Here is a 15,108-nt window from a genome sequence, read left to right as displayed (position 1 = left end):
TTTAGTTCTAGAACTTTTTCTTTTTAATTTCTTTCTTTCTTTTTTTTTCTTTCTGGGTCACACGTAGAGATGCTCAGGGGTTACTCCTGGCTCTGCACTCAGGAATTACTCCTGGCAGTGCTCAGGAGACCATATGTTATGCTGGATGCTGGGAATCGAACCTGGGTTGGCAGCGTGCAAGGCAAAATGCCCTACCCTACCCGCTGTGCTATCGCCCCAGTCTAGAAAAAGTTCTAGGACTTTTTCTGTACAGACATATTTTGCTTAAGAGATCAATAAGGACGTTTACTGATAGAGTTTGATGGGGGGGGGGGGAACTTGGTTTTAGCTTAAGGGGATGTGCAAAGATAAGATTATAATTTATAGTAGGAAAAATAGTAGACTTTAAAGTAGAGAAGTTCTCAGATTCTGTTGCGTTTGCCCATTTGTTATTTCCTTACCATGTTTCTTTATATACCACATATGAGAGGGTTCGTTCTGTATCTGTTCCTTCCTTTTAAACTTTACTCAGCATGATACCCTCTAGTTTTTTTCACATAGCAGAAAATTTCATGCTTTCATATTTTCTTATAGCTGAGTCGTACTCCACTGTGTATATGCATCACTGTTTCTTTATTCAGCCATCTGTGGACACTTGGATTGTTTTCAGATTTTGGCTATTGTGGATAATGCTACAGTGACTTAAAGGAGTGCAAAGGTGTTTTAGAAATAGTGTTTTGGGCCCTGGGGCCCAAAATGCCAAGAAGTGGAATTGCTGGGTCTTATGGAAGCTCAGTGCAAAGATAAATTCTTTAGTGCAAAATATAGATGACAAACATTGACTAAATTTTGACATTGGTTTAAAAAGTTGTTGGAAGAACCTTGGGTCAATAGAGAATTTTTACTGAGAGTTCTATATGGAGCTCATGTCCATAGATGCCCTTCCAGTCTTACATGTATTGTTTTCAATGTTGTCATGAAATAAACTTTGTTTAAAATAAACAAGTGTTTGACTTAGCACTGTATTACATTACATGCCTGTACTTTGTGTTTTTAACCGTATTCTTTTAGGTTTTCATTTCCTTCATACTTCCCCAATAGCCAATATGTAGAATAGAATAATTTTAAGTAAGCTTCATGAGTTTAAACTTATTAAAAAACAATAAAATATTGTATATTCTGTGTTATTGATTTTTTGTTTTCAATTTAATCCTAATATTTCTCATTATATTAGTAATATAATGTTTATTATAATTACTACAACTATTGGATAGCAGTATTTGCTGAACAGGGAGAGTTCTTTTATTAGATTATCATGTTTATTTTATAGCAATCTTGTGAAGATATAGTTGTCACCTTATGTGAGAAAATAACTATCAGACATGTAACTGTTAGAATCTATATGTATATCCAGATTCTCTGTCCCCAGAGTCCTTGTTCAGTCTCCCTTTAGGAAAAAAATTGAAGAATCTAAATATTTGATAATGAAATTAGTATGAACCACCTAAGTTTTATATATAAAATAGGCAGTAAAAGCAAGTTCAGTGAATTTGGAATAAATTAAAATACTTTGTAAAAAGTAAAAATCCTAAGACTGAGGAGATAGTACTAGAGGATGAGGCTCTTGCCTTTTGCACAGGTGGCCCCAGTTCAATTGACTGACTGCATATGGTCCCTAAGGCACCACCAGGAGTGGTTTCTGAGCACAGAGCCAGAAGTAGCTCCTGTGCACTGCTGGGTATGGCCCAATCCTAACCCTCAAAGTAGAAAACCCAATTCACATTTATTTTTGAAGTTTTTAAAGTAGAAAAGCAGTAGCACTGTAGCACTGTCGTCCAGTTGTTCATCGAATTGCTCGAGCGGGCACCGGTAACGTCCTTTGTGATGCTTGTTGTTACTGTTTTTAGCATATTGCATATGCCACGGGTAGCTTGCCAGGCTCTGCCATCAGGTGGATACTCTCGGTAGCTTGCTGGGCTCCCCGAGAGGGATGGAAAAATTGAACCCGGGTCGACCACGTACAAGACAAATGCCCTACACGCTGTGCTATCACTCTACCCAGAAAAGCAGTACATACTAATACATGAAATAAAAACAGACTTACACAAAGAAAAGTAAAGCACTCCAAAGTCCGTCTGATACATGATATTAACAATATATGAAATACTAACAAAAATACTGTCCCTCTCTAAATATCTTAAATATATCTATTTAATTATTTATTTAGAAAAATAGTACTTTACTATGTAGCTTTTTATTTTTACTATTTTCTCAAACAGATCAATTCACCTGGCCAGTTCATAAATATACTTGGATAATTCAGGAGTATATAGTTAATTGTTAATTTTTTTTTAATTGTTAATATTTTATCACTAACGTACCACAGTGGTCAAGGGAATAGTTGAGATGGTAATCATACCTTATCACTGTATCACTGTCATCCCGTTGTTCATCAGTTTGCTTGAGCGAGCACCATTTGTTCCAGCCCTGAGATTTTAGCAGCCTCTTCTTACTTGTCTTTCCCAATGATTGAAGGCTCTTTCGGGGTCAGGGGAATGAGATCTGTTATTGTTGCTGTATTTGGCATATAGAATACTCCATGGGGAGATTGCCAGGCTCTTCTGTATGGGTGGGTGTAAAAAACTAATGCACGTCGATGGGCGAGTGCACTCCTGGTCTCTCTGGGCCGCTCTCTCTCACAGCCTGCATTTGGTGCTCTGGAACCACTGTGTATGGACTGGATCAGGATGGCTGTTGGCCAAGGACAGGCGAAGGAAGAATGAGGACCAAGCTGGTTGCTGATTAGTTACCGTTTATTCAATCTTCCATCTTTCTTATCTCCCACACTCCTAGCTCTGTCCTCTTTCTGGATCTACTGCTGTCTCTCCTCCCTTTTTCTCTCTCACCCTTGCCCCTAGGCTACACACAGCCAGGTAGCAAAATTAACATAAGAAAGCCCTTCCTGAGGGCCTCCAGGTTCAAAGGGAACACAACCTAGGGACATTCCAAAGCCCTTCCAGACTGCCAGTAGGCAAAATACATCTTAAGGGGTTTTGCTCCTTTCCTTTAGTCCTAGCACTCATTAACATCTTAATACTAGTTATTTTTGTATGGACATAGCAAGAGATACATTGAGGCTTGCAAGGCAGCTTTCCTGGTAACATCTTGCCACAGACTCACACTATAGCACTCAGGCCAGATTAATCACTCCTCACCCTAGCAGGGTCCGAAGCAAGTTATCACTATTTGGATCATGACAGCATTTGTCCATGTTACTAGTGCTCACTTGAGTAAATTGACGAACAATGGGATGACAGTGATACAGTGACACAGTTATGTAATAAAAAAAATGTTGTTTATTTTATAATATTAAATGTGCTAGAATAATTTTATTAACTTATTAGTTTATTTATTGATATTTGGGCCACACTCTGTTCAGGAGTTCCTCCTGTTTCTGCACTCAGGAATTACTCCTGGCAGTTCTTGGGGGACCATATGGGATGCTGGGGATCTAAGCCAGGTCAGTTGCACGCTAGGCAAGCCTCTAACTAAAAAACTTTAAAATAGTAGTAATAAGGGGATATTATAATGTTTTCATAGAAAATATCAACAACTGAACATAGACTAGTTACTCAATGAGAATACTATTTCCATATTATATCAAACTTAGCAATATTGAGATAATGCAATTAATATAAGAAAAACTGTAGCATTGTAGCACTGTCCTCCTGTTGTTCATTGATTTGCTTGAGCAGGCATCAGTAATGTCATCTCCATTGTGAGACTTGTTGTTACTGTTTTTTGCATATCAAATATGTCACGGGGAGCTTGCCAGGCTCTGCTGTGTGGGCAGGATACTCTCGGTAGCTTGCCGGGCTCTCCGAGAGGGACTTAGAGTACTGAAAAGTATTCTCAGAGTACTGAAAAGTAATTTAACCTTTTATTGGTCATAGGTCTTTTATTTTTGTAGGTTTAGTTTGTTTTTTTTTTCCCTAGGCCAGGAATATTGCTCCATAGTTGGAAGCCTGTCTCATAAGCTGGGGAAGAAGGCAGCTGGAATGGACAAGGGATCACTAAGACAATGATGGTTGGAGGAATCATTCAGGATGGGAGATGTGTATTGAAAGTAGATAAAGGACCCAACATGATAACCTCTCATTGTCTATATTGAAAATCATAGTGGCCAAAAGTAGAGTGAGAGAGCATGGGGGAAATTTGCTGCCATAGAGGCAAGGGAGGGTTGGGAAGGAGGAACATTGGTGGTGGAGAATGTGCACTGGTGGAGGGATGGGTGTTCGACCATTGTATGACTGAAACCCAAACAAGAAAGCTTTGCAACTATTACATTGATTCAATTTTAAAAAAATGAAATAATTAGCATCTTATCCTAAGGTAACAGTTTCTGAGCATGAAAATAGTTCAAACAACTGAGTACTTATTAATTTGTTATGAATGGCTTAATTTGCTAAGTAAATCAGGGAAATTGCTTGCAAATACTGAATCCTTAGCTTAACCTTTAATCTTTTCCTTTCTATAGTTATACTGTAAACTGAACACTTGTAGTTTGGTACTGATTATTATGATCATTGAGCTTTGAGTCATGTAAGCATACAGATTAGACCACATGTTCTTGTGATCTTTGACACAAGATCACATGTGTCAAACCATTCTTTAGTTGGCTTATTAGTCCTGCTTTTATTTTTATTCCCATGCTGGGAGTGAAGTCAAGGCTCACACATGTATGGCGTGAATACTGCCACCGAGGCACAACCTTCCTCTCCTTCTTCCTGATTTTTTAGTGCTCTGTCTTTTCTCTGTAGATGTTACCTTAAATCCTCATTTTGCTACTTTTCTACTTTTCTCCTAACCCTAATGCATATGCCTGTGATATTTTGATTTATGTGCGGGTAGAGTGTTTGCCTTGCATGCAACTGACCTGGGTTCGATTCCTCCATCCCTCTCTGAGGGCCTGGCAAGCTACCGAGAGTATCCCGCCCACACAGCAGAGCCTGGCAAGCTACTCGTGGTGTATTTGATATGCCAAAAACAGTAACAACAAGTCTCACAATGGAGGCGTTACTGGTGCCTGCTCGAGCAAATCAATGAACAACGGGATGACAGTGCTACAGTGCTATTTATGCAGATAACCAAAATACATATTTCAGATATATTTGGTCTTAATCTTTAAAATCATAGCTCCCCAACCCTTAGAATTTTCTTAATAGAGTAATGGAGGTGTCTTTTGTTATAATAATGGGGTGACTTTTAATTCCACCTAAAAGTGGGGACTAGTTGTCTTTATACCAATTCTAAGAAATAGATGATCTACTGGTTTTCCTGAGTTCTGTAAGCTACCTGAAAATTAACTGCATCAAAGGAGGGGGAAATCACAGAAGACTTCTAGATGTACCAGGTTGGTGAGAATCGCAAAACAGATTGGGTTTGTGATTGTGCCTATAGACAAGTGCTCTTGAGAGACTAAGCATTTTACCTGTGGAATATAATACCATATATTGAAAAAATATTTTGAACAGAATTAAGCTAAATTTTAGTAAGTCCAGTGGGTGTCTAATGATTGCTTTTTAATGTGAGAAACATACCTATGTTGGAACTGGGTTTAGGAACTTATTTATCTTCTTTAGCAACTCTATTTGAGTTGATTCAGATTAATTGCAGCTTCTGTTTCTTTTTTTTTTGGGGGGGGGCTTGGGGACCTTTTCCTCCATAAGGATATAGGGTCAATAAAGTTTACCTTTATTCTCAGAAGAAATTTTTCAAATTAGGTAGTTAAAAATGTTTTGATGTTATTAAAAATAAATGCTTTGCTGGGATAGTTTTTGCCTTACATGTTTGGGTGGCTCTTGAGTTGTACCATGTTAGTATGTTATGATATGATTATGTACATCTTGCCTTGAGGGATGAGACCGTTTTGCTGGTTTATTCTGGTTAACACCTTGACCAGGTGTTGCCAAGGTAGTGAGTCTGTATCTAAACACAGAAATTTCCGCTAGGGACCCATTTACAGCACTGTGTGCTTTAAGCAATATTTTAGGATGGGCTTGCCAGATGTGGGGCAGGTCTTTCCAGATTCAGGAACTCCATGTGAACTCATGGCTGCCCTAGGGCTTGGTCAACTTAGTCATTAGAATGATAGATCTTGTGCCTCCACTGACATGTGTTTTCATAAGTAAAAATGACTCAAAATACTTCCAGGTTCTATGAAGTTTAGTAATCCATTGATGGAATCTGACTTCTTGAAACAGCACCGACTTTCCAGATTTAGGGTATATTTAACTTTATTACAAACTCATTAATGCTAGAAGGTTATTAGAAGTTGACATTTCCTATTGCTATTATCTTCAGTCTTGATTGGGATATAATTTTTTTCCACTAATGATCACTAATGACCCAATTAATGGTTGCAATATGTTATGAAGTTGAAGTTTGGGGATTAGAAGCTCTAGCTGATTCAATTTTTTCCTGAGACTACAACATGAATAATTAATAATTCTACAGTCCATTTACAAATTCCAAATAGGTTATAATGTTTTAAAGCCCAGTTACTTTGTCCAACTTGAAATATCTAGTTTTTCATACCAAAAATTAGACTGACTGTATAGATAATCTGGGCATTCTAAAACCACCAGGAGAGATAACATATCTATCTGAAAGAGATAAAAATATGTAAGAAATAATTCCTAGAGTTTTGCTAATTGTCAATGATAGTTTCATTAAAAAATTGTAGTATGATGAGTGTGTTTCTCTATTTGTATCTTCGTATCTCTATATTTCTCTCTTTTCCAAAATATTTTCTTTAAAAATCCAAAAAAATTGTCTTGGAGAGATTGTACAGGGTTTAAAGTGCTTTTCTTGCATGTGGCTGATGCTAGTTTGGTCTTTGGCAGTGCATAAGGTCCCCTGAACACCATCGGATGAGATGTCTGAGCACAGAGCCAGGTGTAATCCCTGAGTACTGCCATACGGCCCCCAAACAAAACAAAACAAAAAATACCAAAGAAACTCTTAAAAATAACATATAACAATGCTGACCCATAGAATATTAGAACAGAAAGATATCTAGTTTAAATTATTTGATTATTCAATAAAGCTTAAAACAGGATATTAGGTATTCTTAGTATATTTTTTAATTAGTATCTCCAGATATCAGAAGACTACATAAAGCACTGGAAACAATCTTGTACTTTGTTGATAAATTTAATGCCATAACTTAAAAAGTACTTAGAAAATATTTGCAGAAGTAATGTCCATCATTACTATTACTTAATGTTATGGGAACAAAGAGAATATATATATTTTTAAATTTGTAACATACTAGGTGAGGGGAATTAATTATGTTAATTTGTAACACATTAGGTGACTTCTACTTAGATCTCTTTGATAGCCATGTCCACCTGCCACACACCAAATTCCACAGCATGGATATGTCCTTCCCAGTGTTCTCCCTTCTAAAATCCGACACGCCATTTCATCAGTAAAGAAGTGTACAGCACCCGGTCCAGACAAGGTCAGACCTGAACACCTGAACAGTCTGCCACCAGTACTCGTCAATAAACTTGCTCAGCACTTCACACGTTACCTGTCAGAATGCAAGTTTCTGTCCCAATGGAAAACCAGCAGGATCATCCTGTTGTACAAGAAGGGAGACATCCACAACATCGGCAACTATGGCCCAATCTGCCTGTTGTCCGTCATCTACGAGTTATTCACTCAAGTCATCCTGAATAGGATTGGCAGAACACTAGATGAAGGACAACCATGTGAGCAAGCCAGGTTCTGAAAAGGATCCAGCATGATGGACCATATCCATACGGTGACCAAGCTCATTGAGGTTTTGTAAGAGTTCAAGATGCTGCTACAGGGCTGGAGCGATAGCACAGCGGCTAGGGCATTTGCCTTGCATGCAGCTGACCCAGGTTCTATTCCCAGCATCCCATATGGTCCCCCGAGCACCCCAGGGGTAATTTCTGAGTGCAGAGCCAGGAGTAACCCCTGTGCATTACCAGGTGTAACCCAAAAAGAAAAAAAAATGCTGCTCTGTCCAACGTTCATTGACTTAAAGAAAGCCTTTGGTTCTGTTGAGACTCAAGCGGTCATTGAACTCCTAGCCAAACAGAGCATTCAAACTCAGTACATCAAGGTCCTCCAGGAGCTGTGTTACAGATTCACCACCAGGATCTCACCATTCTACAAAGAAGTGATCTTCAACGTAAAGAGAGGGGTTCGGCAGGGTGATACCATTTCACCGAAACTCTTTAGTGCCACCCTCAAGAACATCATTCGACAACTGGAATGGGAAGGAATGGGAATGAAGATAGAAGGTCGGCAACTACACCACCTCCGCTTAGCTGATGACATCGTTCTAATAACACCAAATATCAGCCAAGCAGCATGAATGCTGTCCAACTTGGACTGTGAGTGTGGAAAGGTCGGACTGAAGCTGAATCTCACCAAGACAAAGTTCATGGGAAATAGACTAGTTCCTGATGTTCCATTTGTCCTCAATGGAATGAACATCTCCATCTCCGAATGTAGTTATGTGTACCTAGGTTGAGAACTCAACATGACAAATGACCTGGCACCTGAACTGCGCAGGAGGAAGAGAGCAGTGTGGAACGCCTTCAAGAGCATCAAATAAATGGTTAAGAGGATGAAGAACCTCTGGCTCCAGACACATCTTTTTGACTCCACCGTTCTTCCTGCACTAACATATGCCTCAGAGACCTGGGCCCTATGAAAACAGGATGAAAATGCTTTTCAGGTATCCCAAAGAGCAATCGAAAGAACTATGCTTGGAGTATCACCTTTCACTCAAGTGAGAGAAGGAATCCAGAGTTTTGACCTCTGTCGATGATCAAGAATCAAGGACGCTGTCTCATTTGCCAAGGCATTGAAAATCAGATGGGCAAGACACATAATGCGATTTAGAGATGACCACTGGACTAGAGCTGTTACCGACTGGATTCCATGGGATGTCAAAACACTGCGTGGCTGCTCACCTACGAGATGGTCAGACATCTTCATCAAAACCCTAAACAAATGGTTTGAGGTTCTTCGTGTTCCTGGAGAAAGCAGACGCCATTGGCTACACTAGCATGCGACAGGGATGAATGGAGACGTTACTGGCGCAAACTTGAACAAATCGATGAACAACGGGATGACAAGTGATATAAGTGAACATACTAGGTTCTTTATTCTCAGTTTCATTTTGACTTATTAAATTTTTTTAATCTTGTTGACCTTCCCATACAGAGATCAGGAGGCTTGTGGGTCACCCATGGTGACACCTGGATCCTGATAGATCGTTCAGTGCTAGGACCTGAGAATTTTGGTTCCAATCACCTATGGTTCTGAAAACCACCATGCCCGCCCTGTTCATATTAAGGGATCTTTAAGGATATATCCAGTGGTGCAAAGGAGACCATGTAGTGTGTAGTATTCTAATGGATTCTCCTGTGCAATTTCCCTAACCCTTGACTCCTCCATTAGTCCCATATTCCCGAATGACATTTTTTTACACATGATACAAATCATACATCACATTTATGGGGTTTTTAAAATCATTTAATAAAGTTTTAGTTGGTACAAAATCCAATAATTTATCATTGCTACAAGCTTAACAAGTACACTTTGAGTATATGTTTGTAACACTGACTCTCTCTCTCTTTCTCTCTCTCTAACAAATTTCTAGTTTAGGACTGCTGCACAGATGTTTTTCCTTTGTCTTACAGACAGATCTTCTTATGCCTGGTTCCTTTTCATTTAGTTTCTATCATATCATTTCCTTAAAGATGCCTTCTTTGACCATCGTAACTAATTCACAACGAACACTCAACATTCTCCATCGAGATACCCTTTACTTAGTTATGAATTTTTTAAGAAAAAGCTATTTTTACTGTTGTGTCTACATATCTAAAACAGATGTTGACACAGATGGAATGAATATATGCTGAATACTCGATCGACTACATTTATTTATTTTTATTTTTAGGATATCCCAGCAGTGCTCAGGGAATCTGGGGACAACTCCTGGAATACTAGACCGACCTGGACAGTTCAATGCTAGATCCTGGCAATTTGGTCCTCCTAAGGTCCCGAGATACTGGGGACTCCAAGTCGGCATATGGTGCCTGAAATGAAACTTGGATCCATGTGCTTCTGACCCCTGAGCCATCTCCCCAACTCCTGATAGATCTTATTAAAGAAACTTTCTACCAGAGTCAGAAATATACTTTGAAGGTTGATCCTGCCCCTTGTCTAGGTGTACTTAGTGTTCTCTTCCTCTTTGCGTGTGCGTGTGTGTATCCATCCTAGGATATTATCAGGGCGTTATGGTCACCAGTTGTAATCCAATGGGAAGGAATCTCTAGGATCTCATACTGCTGCGAGCAGTAGCACATTTCATTGTTATTTTGGAGAAGGAAGACTTAAACTTATTAGATACCTGTTAGGCAACACAGAATAAAAAATATTAACCTTCCAGTCCTATTAATTTAAGAGTTTAATGACACAGACTAGAAAGAAGAACCATCCCTGGGATTGAACTGGGGTGTATTGCATGTAGTGCAAGTGCCTTACCCCTTGTACTATTGCTCAGCTTTCCAATACCCCTAACCTGGGAAATACATAATGTGTCTGATCTATATGCTTTCCTCTCTCTAGTGTGACTCTAAGAAACTGCTTTTATTTGTGACGGCAGTGGATCCAGCTGAGTTCATTGCTTGCCTCCCTGTTGCTGGCAGTGGAAAATGGTGTGCAAATGGGTGGTATTGGGTGGGGTTTTGGGAAAACTCCTTAACAGATTGTTTCAGTTCTTATTCCCCTGTGGTAGCTTGAAATATTTGGCCACAATATTTTGCAGTTTTTCTTGCTAGGGAGTGGAGCTTGTTTTCCCATTCTTTTAGTAGGCTTGTTTTTTGGCTTTCTTTGACTAATGGAAGGCATGCATTAGTAAAAATTAACAAGGTAAGATAAAAGATTGGAAAGTCAGGTTTAAGTGTTAGAAATTACTATTCATTTAAGTATGTCAATATTTAATATTATCCCAGAGTCAGTAACTGTATGCTTTTTTTTTTACCATGGTGCTTAATGATGATTCCCCTAATTTTCTCCAAGGATTAACAGAAGGATTTGATTCAGAAAGAGGCGAAGGATGGAGTTAGGGAACTAACAGGAGAGCTGACCTCCTTTTGGCCTGGGAGTTGGTTGACAGAAGGGAGGGAGAATGTGGAGCAAATTAAATCTGTGTCCTGATTTTCCCTCTCTTGGCTTTAGCTTGGGTTGAAGGAGTGCTTGGGAAATTGAAGGAAGATCAATGGCATATAGCTTTTTCTTTGCTTCTCTAATTGGAATTCAGGGGAAACACTGACCAATCTGAGCTGGAAATGAAGTTTGGTTTTACATTTGAGAAAGTAGGTGAGATGACCCCAAAGGGAAAGACTATCTATCAAACCAAGGGATTGGATGGAGACAGTAGAATGAACCTGGAGATCGAAGAGGATAAGAACCAAAATATGAAATAGCAATAAGAGGTTATTTTTTTCTGGGGATGAGTGGTCTTTGAACTATGAATTTATTTGCTATAAATTATATTAATTGAGCTTGAGCAATAGCAGAGGGGGTAGGGTGTTTGCCTTGCACATGGCCGACCTGGTTTCAATTCCTCCACCCCTCTTGGAGAGCCCAGCAAGCTACCGAGAATATCTTGCTGACACAGCAGAACCTGGCAAGCTATCCATGGCGTATTTGATATGCCAAAAACAGTAACAGCAAGTCTCACATGGAGATGTTACTGGTGCCTGCTTGAGAAAATTGATGAGCAATGGGATGACAGTGATACAGTGATACAGTGATATATTCATTGATACTAGTGGGACAAGTTGTAACTGAAGACAATATACCTAAGTTTAGAGACCAGCGTATGCTACTACAAGGATGGACATGAGAATGAATATCCACTCAGTCAACTTAATACCTGGAGAATAAAGTACCTGGAAAGATTGTGACTGTCCTGGATGTTGGATAGGATCCAAACAGATGCCTGAATATTTCTTTTTTATTTTTAAAAATTTTTTATTAGTGAATCACCGTGAAGTACAGTTATAAGCTTATAAACTTTCATGTTTGCATTTCAGTCATACAGTGATCGTTTACCCATATCTCTACCAGTCTCATTCTCCTCCACCAATGTTCACAGTATCCCTCCCACAATCCCACCCCATCTCCCACCACCCCACCCTGCCTCTTGACCACTATTAAATGACCAGATTGCATTGAATATTTCTCAAAGTCTTATACCTCTATTTCAAATCCACTGAGTTTTAGATGGAGAAACAGGATGGACTGGCTTAAATTTAATAAAGAGCTTAAGTTATTGCTATAGTATGACTTTTACTGTTGGTGGCATTTTATGAACCTGTTTTGCTTACTTGCTTGCAAGAAAATATTGGCTTGGACGCACTCCCTATTCCCTTTGAGTTTTACAGTTTCAGCCTAGTTCCATGTCAAACTTACAGCCGTCTCCTAAGAGGTCTCTCTACTTGATAGTGATCATACCTTCAATACTCTTTCTCCCATTTGGAAGTAATAAGAAACTTTCTTAAATGTCACTTTATTTATTTGATTTCCCTCTTCTGCATCACACTTTCTTGGATTGGAATAAAACTTCCTTCCATGATCTGCTCTGTTTGAGCCCCTTTTCAAGATCATATATATTTACCATATGTTGAAAAGACTTAATTACCTTGGGCTTCATCTTCTTTCCAAAAAAATTTAAGTCCTTTAAGTTGTTGAAGCTTTCAATTATGCACAAAAAAATTTCTTTTTTATACAAACATAAACTTTTTGGGTTAGCCTCGTGATTATTTCCATCTCCTGGAAAATATACTTAAAGACATTAGATATGCATTTTTATCTGCTACAAACAACAAACTTGTGGATGATATATTTAGTTCATTTTCTTGTAAAATTTCTTTAAATCCTTATATATTGAAATTATAAAGGGATTAAATTTTTAACATCCATTCTTCCCTTAAATAGGTTCTCTGTAGGTTTTTTTTTTTTTTTTTTTTTTTTTTTGCTTTTAGCGATGCTCAGGGATTACTCCTGGCTTTGCACTCAGGAATTGCTCCTGGCAGTGCTTGGGGGACCATACGGGATGCCGGGGATCGAACCCAGGTTGGCTGTGTGCAGGCAAACGCCCTACCCGCTGTGCTATCGCTCCGGCCCCGGTTCTCTGTAGTTTTAAACTTGGAAGGAAATTCAGGTTCCTTATAATTTTTCTGGAAATTGTTTTCAAGTCAAAGAGCAGAGTTACAGTTTAGCAATTAAAACATCAACGGCAATTTTGAGTTCGGGTACTGAATCCTCTGCTACCATCACCCATATACATGAAGAAACTTGAAAAAATGGGGTGGGGGTTTTGCTTTGCTATTTGCTTTATGCTTCTCCTGCTCTTTCTCCCCATCTCACTAATTACATTTCTAAGCCCTTCTGTGCAGACTTTTTGAATAAAAAGATGTAGAGAGAAAAGAGAAGCTCTGCTTGCCTGATCCTGGTATAAAAAATCTGGTATTGATAATCTATATGTTTGGCAGCTGTTTGAAGAATACTATTTAATTAATCATAAATTTGTGTGCTTTCAGTCTTCTACATTACTGAACTTTACTTATTTTTTAAATCAAGGCTCTCAAGTGATGCTCAGGAGGTCTGGAGAACTCTTTCAGTGATTCACAATGTTCAAGAACCCCCAGTATCATACCTGGCACTGATAGCCTTCAGAGTTGCAGCTGGAAGTGCTTAGAACCATTTGGTGCCAGGGATAGATTGGGGTCAAAGCCTGGCACTATCTATCTCTTTACTCTCCTCTCTTATTTCTCTTGAGGGTGTATGAATCACTAGGCTGGCTAGTTGTCTATTCCTTCATTAGCCCCTCAAGTTCTAAACAAACTCCAGTTTCGTTTGATGAAGTCAGCTTATCTCATTTGGACTACTTGGGCAGTATCCAAGAGAAATCACATTATATTCTCTCTCTCTCTCTCTCTCTCTCTCTCTCTCTCTGTCTCTCTCTCGTGTTATGCACTTTTATACTTTTTTCCAGCAAATTTTGGGATTTTGCGCTCTCCAACATTGTGTATCTTCTTTTTTTATCTTTTAAGTAGCTTGCCAGAATGTCATGGGCCAAGGATGTGCCTTATATAGTAAGAGCACACAGCATGCTGTGTGACGTCCTGGGTTTGATCCCCAGCACCACATATCTTCTGCTTATCACCAATGGGAGTGGCCTTTACAATAATTGAAAAAGAAAGAATATCTCTCACTCTTCAGATTCTCCAGGAAGCTATTTAATCTCTCCAAATGTAATACAAATGAATGGCTCTTCACACCACTTGTTAACTGGCAGTGGAGGAGGAAGCACTCCAACTTTTACACTGTATTTTTACAACACCATTAATTATTTCAATGATTTCTCCTTGTTACTCAATTATCAATCTCTTTAAAACCTCAATATTGGGACTGAAGAAATAGTATATTGGGTAGGGTGAGTGCTTTGCATGTGCCTGACCCAGGTTGATCCCTGGTATCCAATATGGTCACCTGAGCACTGCCGGGGCGATACCTGAGTGCAGAGCCAGGAGTAATTCCTGAGCATTGTTTTGGTGGGGGCCCCCCCACCAAAATAAATAAACAGACAAATAAGTAAAACCTCAATATAGGCAGAAGTATTGAGGATTTTTTCCATTTTATTTCAAGGTTGTTTAAAGAAATGCTCACAGCTGGGGGCTGGAGTGATAGCACAGCGGGTAGGGGGTTTGCCTTGCACGCGGCTGACCCGGGTTCAATTCCCAGCATCCCATATGGTCCCCTGAGCACGGCCAGGGGTAATTCCTGAGTGCGGAGCCAGGAGCGACCCCTGAGCATCACTGGGTATGACCCAAAAAGCAAAAAAAAAATAAAAAAGAAAAAGAAAAAAAGAAATGCTCACAGCTGCTTCTGGAAGGGAGCATAAAATGAGGCCCCCATAACCATGCCACCAGACTCCACACCAGGAGTGCCCCAGAGGGGGGCAGATGAGAGCCCTCCCCGCCCCAAGGAACCCAGCCCTGGCAGCCA

Source organism: Sorex araneus, chromosome X (assembly GCF_027595985.1).
Source record: "Sorex araneus isolate mSorAra2 chromosome X, mSorAra2.pri, whole genome shotgun sequence".
NCBI lineage: Eukaryota > Metazoa > Chordata > Mammalia > Eulipotyphla > Soricidae > Sorex > Sorex araneus.
Note: the sequence above shows the minus strand (reverse complement) of the source record.